We start from the raw sequence: 13311 nt of genomic DNA on the forward strand, positions 1-13311 counted from the left end.
ACCTCTATTATTCTTCAACTCTTCCTTTAATTTCAATCTTCTCTTTTCTTTCCTCATAATCATCATATTCTATATCATTTCTGTTTTCTCTGGCCTACCACTTAAAAAATAAAAAATAAATAAAAATTATAAATCATTTTGCAAACTTACTGTTTTTATTGGAGGCCATAACTGTTCACATCATTTCTGTTCATTGTGGCAATTAATATTGGGACATCATAGCATGAATTATTTGGTTTAATTCTTTATATTCTTTGCATTGATTGTTATTATTGTTTGTCTTCCCCTAAACAATGAGGTACTGGAAACCCTCAGGACACTATAAGTCTATAAGAATAGAAAGTCTACTGCCTCATATTTATATTGTAAGATGGGAAGATACGCAAACACATTAAAAAGTAAGAAAGCAAATCACACCCAAACAATCCAAGATACTTTAAATTACAAAATCCATCAACAGTACAGTGGAAGAAATGCAGACAAGAAGTTTAAAATATACATAGTTAAACTAATCTGAGAGGTAAAGAACAAATTAAGGAGCAAAAAGAGAAAGCCCAGGATGTGAAATATCAGTTCAATAAAGAGATATTTTTAAAAAATGTGAAGCACAAATCCTCAAAATGAAGGAATCAATAAACCAAATCAAAAATTCAATGGAAAGCATTGCCAATAGATGAGACCACTTAGAATACAGAGTTTCAGAAAATGAAGATAAAATATATAATATAAAAAGTAAATTTAACTATAGAGAAAAGATGTTAAGAGATCATGAAAAGAACTTCCAAGAAATATAGAATAAGAGGAAAAGACCAAATTTAAGTTTTATCAGGATAGATGAAGGCTGATAGATACAAGCCAAAGGAATGCACATCTTTTCAGTGTAAATAATATCAGAAAAATCTCCCAAACCTAATGAATAACATGGAAAACCAAATACAGGAGGATTATAGGACTCCCAATATACAAAATTATAACAGACCCACCCTGAGTCACATTTTATGAAAATGCCTTACATACCGAGTAAGAATAGAATTGTAAAGGTTATCAGAGAAAAATGACCAGTCACATTTAGAGGGAAACTAATTCAGATCTTAGCAGATTTCTCAACCTAAACACTCAAAGCTAGTGGGTGTTTTAATAATAAATAACAAGCACTGAAAGAAAATGGATGCCAGCCGAGAAGACTATACCAGCAAAATTAAGCTTCAGAATTGATGATGATATAAAACCTTCCATGATAAACAAAAGTTAAAAGTATTCACAACTAGAAAGCCTGCAATATAAAATGTACTCAATAAAATATTTCATGAAGAAGAAATAAAAAATAAAAGTGAAAAATAGCAAAGAGAGGAACTACACTGGAAGAGTCATCAATCAAATGATAGACTAGTTAAAATTAAAAAAAAACTAAATAAGTCAAAAAGACAGAGAAGGAAAATTATTTCTAAATAATAACATCAAATACAAATGGCATAAACTCATCAATCAAGAGACATAAACTAGCAGATTGGATTAAAAAAAACAAGACCCCAATATGCTCTTTCCAAGAGACTCAGCTTATAGGCAATTGCATCCACAAACTGAAGATAAAAGGATGGGAAAAATCATATCTTGCACATGGATCTTAATAAACATGATGGGGTTACTTTCCTCATATCAGATAAAGTTGACTTCAAGCCAAAGTTAACCAGAAGAAATAAAAAGGGACATCTCATATTGCTTAAGGGAATTACACATCAAGACATAACTATTGTAAATATTTATGCCCCAAGTAATCTAACATCTATGTATATCAAATAAACTCTTTACAATTTCAGGAATTAAATAGAACACAACACAATAATATTGGGTGACATTAACATGACTCTCTCATCACTAGGTGGATCCTTCAAACAACTAAATAAAGAAGCCATAAACTAATAAATGCAATTAATAATTTAGTCTTAAAAAACATATGTTGAATATTTCATTCATCAAGGACTGAATACAGTTTCTTCCCAGCAGTATATGGATCCTTCTCTGCAAGAAACCACATCATAGGCCACAAAACAACTCTTAGAAAATTTAAAAAAATAAAGATAATACCTTGCATTCTGTCAAACCATAATCAAGTGGAATTTTAAGTCAACAATAAAATAAAAATTAAAGCTACTCTAACATCTGTATACTAAATAATATGTTGTAGGTAAATGATAATAGCAACTAACAAATTCTGTGATACTGTGAAGGTAGTTCTAAGAGGAAAATTTATTGCATTCAGTTCATTCACTAAAAGAATAGAAAGTTACCAAATGAATAACCTAAAATTACATCTCAAAGCCCTATAAAAAGAAAAACAAATCAATACCAAAAGCAGTATAAGATATGAAGTAATTAAAATCACACCTGAAATCAATGGAATTGAAATTAAAGAAACAACTCAAAAATTAATGAAATAAAAAGTTTGTTTCTTGAAAAAATAACATTGATAAACCCTTAGCCAGATAACAAAAATAAAGGGAAAATTTAAAATAAAAAATTAAAATGAAAAGGAAATATCATAATGAACATATAGATGATATTGAGAAAATATTTTGAATATTTATACTCTAATAAAATAAAAAAAAATTGAAGACATTAACAAAATTCCAGAGACATGTGTCCTGCCCAAATTAAATCAAAAGAACATACACAAGGGCCACAATTTATTTAGGTTAATTTCAAGCAATGAATTTGAAGATACCATCAGAATTCTGCCAACAAAGAAAAGCCTAAGACCAGACAGATTCTCAGCCAAGTTCTACCAGATCTTCAAAGAAGAAATAACACCAATATTCCTCAAATTATTACATAAAATAAAAAAGGAGAGAATCCTTCTAAACTCATTATATGAATCCAGTATCACCCTGATACCAAAACCAGAGGAAGACACATCCTGAAAAGAAACTTCTGACTAATATTGCTGATGAACTTAGATGCAAAAATACTAAATAAAATCCTTACAAATCACATATAAAAACATACTAAAAAGGTAATACACCATGACCAAGTGGGGTTCATCCCAAGCACACAGGTTAGTTCAACATACAGAAATCAATAAACATAATTCTCATATGAGTATCTCAATAGATGCAGAGAAAGCATTTGACAAAATACAACCTCCATTCATGTTCAAAACAGAAGAAAAACTAGGGATAGTAGGAACATACTTGAACATTGTTAAAGCTATATATGCTAAACCCAAGGCCAATATTATTCTAAATAAAGAAAAATTGAAAGACTTTCCTCTAAAAGCTGAAATAAGACGAGGATGCCTTCTATTATCATTTCAATTCAACATTGTCCATGAAACTCTAGCCAGAGCAATTACACAGAAGAAAAAAATTACTAGGATACAAACAAGAAAAGAATAATGTGAAGTCTCCATATTTGCCAATGACATGATTACATATTCAGAAGACACAAAAAACTCCACCAGAAAACTTCTAGAACTGATAAATGAATTTGGCAAAATAGCAGAATATGAAATTAACACCCATAAACCAATTGCATTACTATACATCAGTGATGACTCAATTGAAAGAGAAATTAGAAAAAACTATCCCACTCACAGTAACCTCAAAAAAAATAAATAAATACAATATTTGGGAATCAATCTAACAAAAGAGGTAAAATTTCTCTACAATAGAAACTACATAATGCTAAAGACAGAAATTTAAGACCATTAGAAGATGGGCAATTCTCCAATGTTCTTGGATAGGCAGAATTAATGTTGTCAAAATGGCAATACTACCAAAAGCTCTATAGAGATTTAATGCAATACCAATTAAAATCCCAATGACATCCTTCATATAATTAGAAAAATTCAAGAAATTTATTTGGAAAAATAAGAGTGACAGAATAGCCAAAGCAGTCCTTTGTGGGTAAAGTAAAGCAGGAGGCTTCATAATACCAGTCCTTAAATTATATGACAGAGCTATAGTAACAAAAACAGCATAGTATTGGCACCAAAACAGACATGAAGACTATGGTACAGAATAGAAGACACAGAAATATAAATACAGTTTTCTCATACTAGACGAAGAAACCATAAAAAGCAAATTTGAGAAAAGGTAACCTGTTCAAAAAATGGTGCTGGGGAAACTGGAAATTCATATGTAGCAAAATGAAATTAAACTCCTCTCTCACATCCTGCACAAAATTCATCTCAAAGTGGATCAAGGACCTAGGCATTAGACCCGAGATCCTGTAAATACTGGAATAAATAGTAGGCCTGTCGGGGTTAACAGCACCCCAGTAGAGCAGATAACTGCTTGAAGGTGTGAACTGGCTGGGAAAATAAAAAGGTCTATAATAAATATGGAGTAAAAGACAAGAGACAGAATATAGCTTTAAAAGTGGGGAACCTAGTGGGTCTTCCAGCCATGATAGGAACTGGAACTGAGTAAAGAAAAAAGGGCCTAATCTTTTATAAAAGGAAAAATACAACAAAATGTTTCAGTGTGGCAAGCTTCTTGAGAGAATCGGGATAAGAATGCCGAAAACAAGTTGTTTGGGGCCTGGAAGGTTACTTGCATCTTCAGGTGGCTGCATTTGAACTTAGGGCCGTGAGCTAATGCAGACCACCAGCATGATCTGGGCTTTCTCAAACTAGGAACTTACATCCATGATTACCAGAAAAGAAGCCTCCCTGCCTTATGTTGATTCAAACAAATCCATAATTTATACAATATTTCCAAAATAGGCCCAAATCTCCATCAGGTCAGCTTAGGAACAGAATTCTTCATCAAGACTCCTAAAGTGCAAGAAGTAAAATCAAAAATCAATAAATGGGATAGTATCAAACTAAAATACTTCACGGGAAGTAAATCAAGGAAGTAAAGAGAGAGCCTATGGAATGGGAGAAAATCTTGGCCATCTGCACCTCAGATAGAGCATTAATTTACAGGATATAAAAAAGAACTCAAAAAACTTAACTCCATAAAAACAAAAACCCAATCAATAAATGAGCTAAGGAACAGACCAGACACTTCACAAAAGAAGAAATATGATCTATTAACAAATATATGAAAAAATGTTCAACATCTTTAGCAGTTAGAGAAATCCAAGTTAAAACTACACTGAGATTTTATCTCACTCCAATCAGAAATGGCAATTATCAAGAATGCAAGCAACGATAAATCGTGGTGAAAATGTGGATATAAAGGTACACTTATACACTGCTGGTAGGACTGTAAACTAGTGCAACCACTATGGAAATCAATATGGAGATTCTTCAGAAAACTTGGAAAGGAACCAACATTTTACATAGTTAGCCCACTCCTTGGCATATACCCAAAGGAATTAAAATCAGCATATCATAGTGACACAGCTACATCAATGTTTACAGCAGCTCAATTCACAATAGCTAAGCTATGGAACCAACAAAACAAAAGTGCCCTTCAAGAGATGAATGGATAAAGAGACTGTTCATACACACACACACACACACACACACACACACACACACACACAAAATAAATATTACTCAGCCATAAATAAGAATGAAATTATGGATGAAAATTATAGATCATGCTAAGTGAAAGAAGCCCATTCCCCCAAAACCAAAAACTGAATGTTCTCTCTGATGTTTGCATGCTTACACACTATAAGGGGAATGGGAGATGGGAAGAATAGAAGTTCATTGTATTAGACAAAGGAAAATGAATGTAAGCTGGGATGGGAATAGAAAAGATAGTAAAATAAACATAACTTTCTTATGTTCAAATATGAATACATGACCAGTGTAAGTCTACATCATGTACAACCACAAGAATGGGAAGTTACACTTCATGTATGTACAAAAATGTAAAAATGCAGTCTCCTATCATGTATATCCAAAAAGAACAAATAAAATCTATATAATATATAGAGATGGAGAATGAACATAGTCTTTAACTATCAGTAAGAATGTTTTGGTAAATATCAGCCTAACTGAAAAACAAAACAATTCAAAAAGAGCAAAACAAAAACAAAGCAAAACAAACAAATAATAATAATAATAGCAATAACACCACCAACAACAAAAACCTGAAGAGCAGTCAAGGAGTGATACTTTGAGATAACTGAAGAAAAATTCAGCAAAGCTGCTAATCTCAGAGACATTGCCCTAACACTGTAAAGAAAGACAATGATGAGAAGAGAATAAAGAATAGCTCTTAATGTCCCCTGTTTATTTTCCATTTACATGAAAACATTCACACATGAACCAAGAGGGTTAAATTGATTAAACATTTGTATGATTTCATTTTTTTTCTCTTTTACTTGTCAGTTCTAAATGATTTTACTCCTATTTAGCAATCATTTCAGAATGATAGTATATTTCCTTTACTTATTAACATTAAGTTGTGTTAGTACTTTTACAAATTCCAGGTTGACATCATCAAACACTAATTCTCCTTAGCTCTTCTTTTATGTTTTGTTTATTGTTTCTAACTTTATGAAATGTTTTCCTTATTATAGACTCTATTTAAAACAAAATATGCTTTTCATTTCTTGTTTCTAATTTGCCATAGATGACCACTTTTTTTAATTGAATAATCCTTGATTATTTTTTCTCATACTAAAAAACCAGCCTCTACCTCAGAGCAAAGACTATCCAAGGAAGGGACATGACCTTTGTCCTTGGAAAGACTTACAGAGCACCCCTAGGCACATTCCCACCCTGCTAAGTTGTTTATCTACAATTAACAGGAGAGATCTGCTGTGCCAGGTGTCCCTGACTCAGTCAGGCTAGATCCATAGCAACCCCCTAGCAGCCACCAATCAGCATGAGACAGGGAAATACCTGGGATGCCAGATGACCCTCCCAGTAATCTATGGTGGTTGATAACATGTTGGGAAATCATGTAGTTCAGCACGAACACCCCTCTTGGCTTAAACCAATCAGTTCAAATGAATCCCCCTCTTGAAGTAACCAATCACCCCTACCCAACTTGTTCCCACCAGTGAATGTGCCAATCATGTTTTAGAGTTGTAATTTGATTTTCCTGTGGTGTGTGATGATTTTCTAAGAGATGCTATGATGTATGTGGGGGTCCCTGCCTTCTCCAAAGAATATATAAACCTGCTGCAAACCCTGAGCTCCAGGGCTCTCAGCATCACCAGTTGCTGTGTGTGCACAGAAGACCCAGCTAGCTTGCAATAAACACCTCTTTGCTGCTTACATCAATCTTGGACTCTGGTGGTCTTTTGGGGGTCCTGAATTTGAGAATAACAATACATGTATACAGGAAATAACCTCTCAATTTCAATATATATGTAATGTCTTCTTTTCCCCTTTAATTCTTGAATACAAATGTCGAGGTTAACAAATATTTTCATTCAATATTTTGAAGGTTCCCATTGCATTCTGGCTTTCACTTTTCTGTTATCAGTAAGATCGCAGACATAATGTTGCTGATTTACACTATTGTGTGTTTTTCTGTCTCCATTTTGGTTTTTGCAGATTTTACCATGTCGTGTCTTATTGTTTTTGTTGTATTTGTCCTGTTTTTTGGTTCATAAGACTTCTCATTTGCATGAATTGTTTCTTTTGTTAGTTTTGGAAAACTTTTCTCCACCAAATCTTTCAATATTGATTATTCTGCTTTTGTACTTCTAGAACTCTCATTACATGTATTTCAGATCTTTTCGCTGAGTTCAACATGGCTCTCCCCTTTCCAAATTTTTATCCCTTTGGGCTATTTGTGTTTTTGTACATTTTCTCAAACTCATTTTTCAGTTCACTAATTCCCCTTTCTTCTATGTCTGATTTACACTTAGCCTAGTCTGCTTAATTCTTTAGAGATTTAGATGCATGTTTTCCTCAAGAATTTCAATATGTTTTATTTTTAGTATCTTATTTTTCTTAAAATTTCTTGAATATATTAATCATGCTTATTCTAAAGTCCATGCCAAATAATTCTATTATTTAAATTCTTTGAGGCCCTTTTTCTTTTACCTCTCTCACTCTTTTGCTTTGATCAAGTATTATGTCATTTTATGCCTAAAGTACTTTTATAGACTTCTGGTTCTGGCATATAAAATGTTGTCCAGAAAGTGTTAGGCTCTGGATAATCTTAACTTCTAAGAAAAAAAATTACTTTTGATTTTGTTAGAGTTGATTTAGTATCTTCTCTCAATAATCTAGTTAGAGATAAAGATGATTAAAAGTTGAGTTTTATCTTTTACCATTCATCCTTACTCATTTTTGGAGCACAGAAAGAGGGAAAAAAGGAACCAAATTTGATGCTTCTCAGGGTGGTTGTTTTTTATTATTTTGTTGATCAGATCCTGAATTCAAATTTTTTTGAGGGGGCCCACAAAATTGCTGAATATATGCTCAATTTCTCAATTGCTCTACCATAACTTTCATTTTTTCTTTTAGAGGTAAAACTAGGGCCACATACTAAGTTCATGTCTTTTGAACACCTTACTTTCTTACAGGTTGGCTTCTCAAATCCTTAATTCACAAAAGGTACATTTTACAATTGTGCATCTTTATGGAATATTTAGCTGAATGGTGAGTTTAAGACCACAGTCTTATATTTCTAAACATCACCTTGCTTATGCTTTCTATACACTCCTAGAAGCCAACTGTTTAAATCTAAGCTCACTGTCCTGAGAATTCTTCTGATGTTTGCTCTAAAAGTTACAACATCATTGTGAAAAAAGAAAAGAAGCTGTCTTTCAGAATCACCACAATGAATGACAGGCTCTGGATTGCAAAATATAAGGAGATAACTACATTTTGCACATAAAAAAACAGTCCATTTTCTAAGAAAAAATCTAATATACATATCATAAATATATTTAATGCTCAGAGATAAATTTGTAGACATAATCCCTAAACTTACTTACTTTGTTTTCAACATCCTCTCAGAATATTATATATATATATATATATATATATATATATATATATATATATATATATAGATAGATAGATAGATATAGATATATTACTATATCAAGTAGAGAAAAAAGAACACTAAGTAATCAGAGGTAAAAAAAATAAGTAACAGATGATCACCAGGCCTTATAAACTACTTAGTACAAATTCATTAATAAAATGTTAGCAGAGTATATTTATTTCCTTTTCATGTATTATATGATCAATTAGGTAAGATTCCAATCTGAGAGATCTGTGAAGATTCATATTTAGAGTTTCCCAATTTTTATTTACTAATAAAATACCAAGCCTAAAAATCTCCAGTTTTTTGGAACCACTGCTCCTCATTTACAATTTGATGTATTGTATTATCTGACATTGTGGTATCCATGTCAGAGTTATCAAGAATTTCAATAATTCTGTAGGTGTCTACTAGTACTTCATGCTGCCAGAAGTGGTTTGATGAAGAGAAATAACCATATTATCTTGGTAATTTAGAAGGTACCAAAAGATTCCACTGGAGTAAAAATGATATATAATCATAGTATCCCTTTTCCTATTCGGCATTCTCACCTTGAAATAAATTATGAATGAATTAAAAACTGTCTCCAGATAAATCTAGCAAGAACCAAATCATGTTACAGCGTGGGTTGTTTCTGATTTATTTTTCGGTGTTAGCTGGAATTGGCAAAGCATCATCTTTAGGCCTGCATTCACAGGAAGGCATCCTCATAGGGAATAAACTGTCCTTGAAGAATTTTCAAAGACCAAGTCATAAAGCCTGAAGTCACAGAATTCACTATCCAGTTTTCCCCTGTCCTTTCTGAGCACTTTTTCAGCCTCATGAATCGAATGCCCTCTTAATTTTCTGCCTTAGGATGTTCTACTTTTCTTATCTGAGTCATTTTCCCCTGATTAATTTATATTCTACTTCTCAATATTAAATTAAATAAACTACAGCTCAAAAATTCTTACCTTTCCTGAGATCAGGGGCACAAGCTTTTGCTTCCCTATCAACTGAATGGGCATGTGATTTACTAAAAACCTAGGTGGTTGCCAAAGAGTATATGATTGTTGCTAAAAATGTCGATTTTTATAGTCTTCATGGAGAAAAGAATTGGCAACATGTCCACATGTATGCACATAGATTTATTTGTAAGGTTTATCTCAATGCTTTAATAAAATAGCAAAAGTAAAGCCACTAGGATGTTCCTTAATTTAGGAACTATTGAATATATTTGTTATCTCATGGTATGAAACATGATGTAGGATTCATTGCCCCCAAATGGAAAGATCTCCAAAATGTAAAGTTAACTAAAAACTAAAGAAGTAGAAAAATGTTTATAGTCATTTGTACATATAAGCTATAAACTATACATACCTGCACAGATATATCATCGCAAATCTAGAAAATTGAACCCAAAAGGTTAACTATTGTTATTTCTTGAGGGAATAGATAGGCATGTTTCTTTACATGAAGAGATATTTACTTTATCTATGCTTGTAATATTTTGATTTTTCCACAATTATTATATATTATTTTCATAACAAACAATGAAAATTGTACCTGCTTAGCAGCTAAGATTCAGCTTAAATGCCAGAAACACAACAAAATAAAAGTTTTAATAGTGATGATGAATTAGGGAGGGCTTAGGAGTTCCTGGCTGTCTTCAAATAGTCAAAACAGTGTATCTTGAATTTCATCAACAAAGCTTTATGACTCAAAGAAAGAAACACGATACAATTTTCCAGACAATTCTGGAAAAAGGAAAGATTACTCTGAATTATCCAGGGAATGATCATATTTTTCTACTTCCTTGAACAGTGGGAAGTACATGAGTCTGAAATGTAAATCTCTCTAATATATCATAATGATTTTGCATCTTATATTACATTCCTAATAGCAATTATTTCTGGCTAAATAGTAACTTATCTTCAAGTAATAGAATCTGTCTTTTGAAACACCATATCAGGTGTTATCACAGCTCTTAAGAAGCTTTCATTCTATAAAGTCAAAATAGACAAAAGGCAATCAATCTATTTTTTAGTTAATGTTGCCAAATGGAAAGTATAACATAGAAACCAAAAAAAAAAGCACTCACAATTCCAGGAATCTTTTTTTTTTAGTAAAGCAGATGGCTTGTTACACTGTGATAGTAGGAGTGTAAGAGTTAATTTGGCTTCTTTAATGCAAGTTAAGTGATTCACATGGTATGCCTGTTTTTCTTTAACTTTAGACATTAACCAAACTGTGTCAAAATAATAAAGGCTTTTAACATTAATTATGTTTTTATTTTCTCAGTCATTTAATGTGATCATTTATAAATGTAAAATATTTAGCTTTGCAACAGCATTTTATTTTTTTATTTTATTTTTTTTATTTTTTTTATTCTTTTTTATTCAAAACATTACAAAGATTTCAGAATCACATCGGTTACACATCCACATTACAACAGCATTTTAAAGTATAAGGATGACTTGCTTTGTAGAAGACATGAAGACGACTTTCAAAATATTTTTTTTTCTCCAGCAATAGTACTTAAGTTAAAATAACTTAGGTATCCATACATTAAGCAAAATTTTATCAACTGGCATCAATCCTCTGGGAAATCTGTTAGATATTAAAGAAGAAAGGACAGCAGGAAAGCATACCATGGAAAATGATGGAACTGCTACATCAAAGATTCAAATGTTGGCATCATGGAGCTTCCCTCATTCTATCTATTATATCCTACCAATTAGCTTTACTTTCTGATGAACTTTTAAGTTCTGGTAAAAATAGGGCTCGATAAACATTTAGATATCCAGAGCAGAGATTGCCAGTAGTAGATTAAGAGAGAAAAGTGCAATTCATCAGTGCAATAATCAGGTGAATAAGGAGGAAATGATGTGCCTTGCCTGCATGTTGTAACAATATCTAACAATGAAGACGCCCTTATCACATTTCAGACATATTTTAAGTACCTGATAAGCTTAAACTCTTTTAAAATGCATAATAACTCTAAGAAGTTATTATTATCCTATGTTTCTAATGAGAAAATCCAGGCTCAGAGGAGTTAAATAATTTGCTTCAAGTTGCATAGTTAGTAAATAGGATTTATATCCTGAGCGATCTAACTCGAGTCCAGAATCTTAATCCCTATGCTACACTGCAAATGATATTTCTCCTTAAAGGGAGTAAAGTAGTTTGTTATGTTTTTCTTTTCCTTATAGCATTTGAAGAAATCACTTCATTAATCTTAACACTAAACGCGAAACTCTCAAAATCATCACTTTAGCGCCTTTGAATTAATACTTCCACTACAGTGATTCATGTAGGTCATGCACATGGGAGCATACTGCTGATTGATACAAATAATTAACATTTAACTTTACATACTAAAAACTGGAAGTCAGTTCATATTTGTTCACAACCAACTCTCACCGGGTGTCTCGTAGTGACAGAGAAAGTTGGAAACTTGCATTCATTTTGTAGAAAAAACATTCTCACTAATATTTTAGTCCAGTGCAGCTAAGTGTAAAAGCTTTGAATATTCGATGGGACTGAATGTTAAATCCACGAATAAACCGCTTACTCATTTTGGGATATCTCTATCCAAAAGCAAGGGGAAACCTGGTAGAAACCCCAGATTTGCCCCTTAGAGGACAGAATTGATGTTTAATGAGAGTATACTGAAAGGTCTGTGTCCTTGAACTCTTCCCCTCTTGAAACTGCACTAGGGTCCTCCATTTGTCAACATTTGAATTCTTTTCTCACTTTCAACAGACTATATTTGCAAACTTTGTTACAAATTATGGGTTCAATATGTACCCTTTATATCCTTCAACCGATTATTAGTATCATCTACATATACACACTGCTCTTAAAATACATTAGTGAACTCAAATACCATTAACCCTGCATGGTGTTGGCAACACATAAAGTAAAAGCCAGAGCTTCATGTTCTTCTAAACATCTATTGCATACCTTAGAAAAATTATCCAGAGATAGTGTTCTAAAATTATTCAGGAACTAAAGAACTTTTGTCAAACACAAATCTTTTCTCAATATGCTAGAAAAAGGTAACTTTTGGAGTCTGTTTTTGTTCTCTGTATAAGGGATCTCCATAAAAATTCAGTAAACATTACTGAACAAGGACAAGCTGTCACATTAGCATTATCATTACGTGGAGAAGTCTGGGGATTAGCTATTTGACTTAAAAAAACAGATGTGAAATTTACACTTTCTAAGTTTCAGTACAAAGCAATATCAAACCAAAACAAGTACATTAGAGGATTTCAGAAACATATTTTAATAGTTTCTTTTTTCAATTTCTTTAAATAAAAAATTCATGACAGGAGAAAGAGCTCTGGTGAATGGAAAGATGAAGACTATTATTTGCCCTCCTCTTACAGTGTCTCACCAAGATATTTAGAAATCC

The sequence above is a fragment of the Callospermophilus lateralis genome, unplaced genomic scaffold (genome assembly GCF_048772815.1).
Source record: "Callospermophilus lateralis isolate mCalLat2 unplaced genomic scaffold, mCalLat2.hap1 Scaffold_132, whole genome shotgun sequence".
NCBI classification, from domain to species: Eukaryota; Metazoa; Chordata; class Mammalia; order Rodentia; family Sciuridae; genus Callospermophilus; species Callospermophilus lateralis.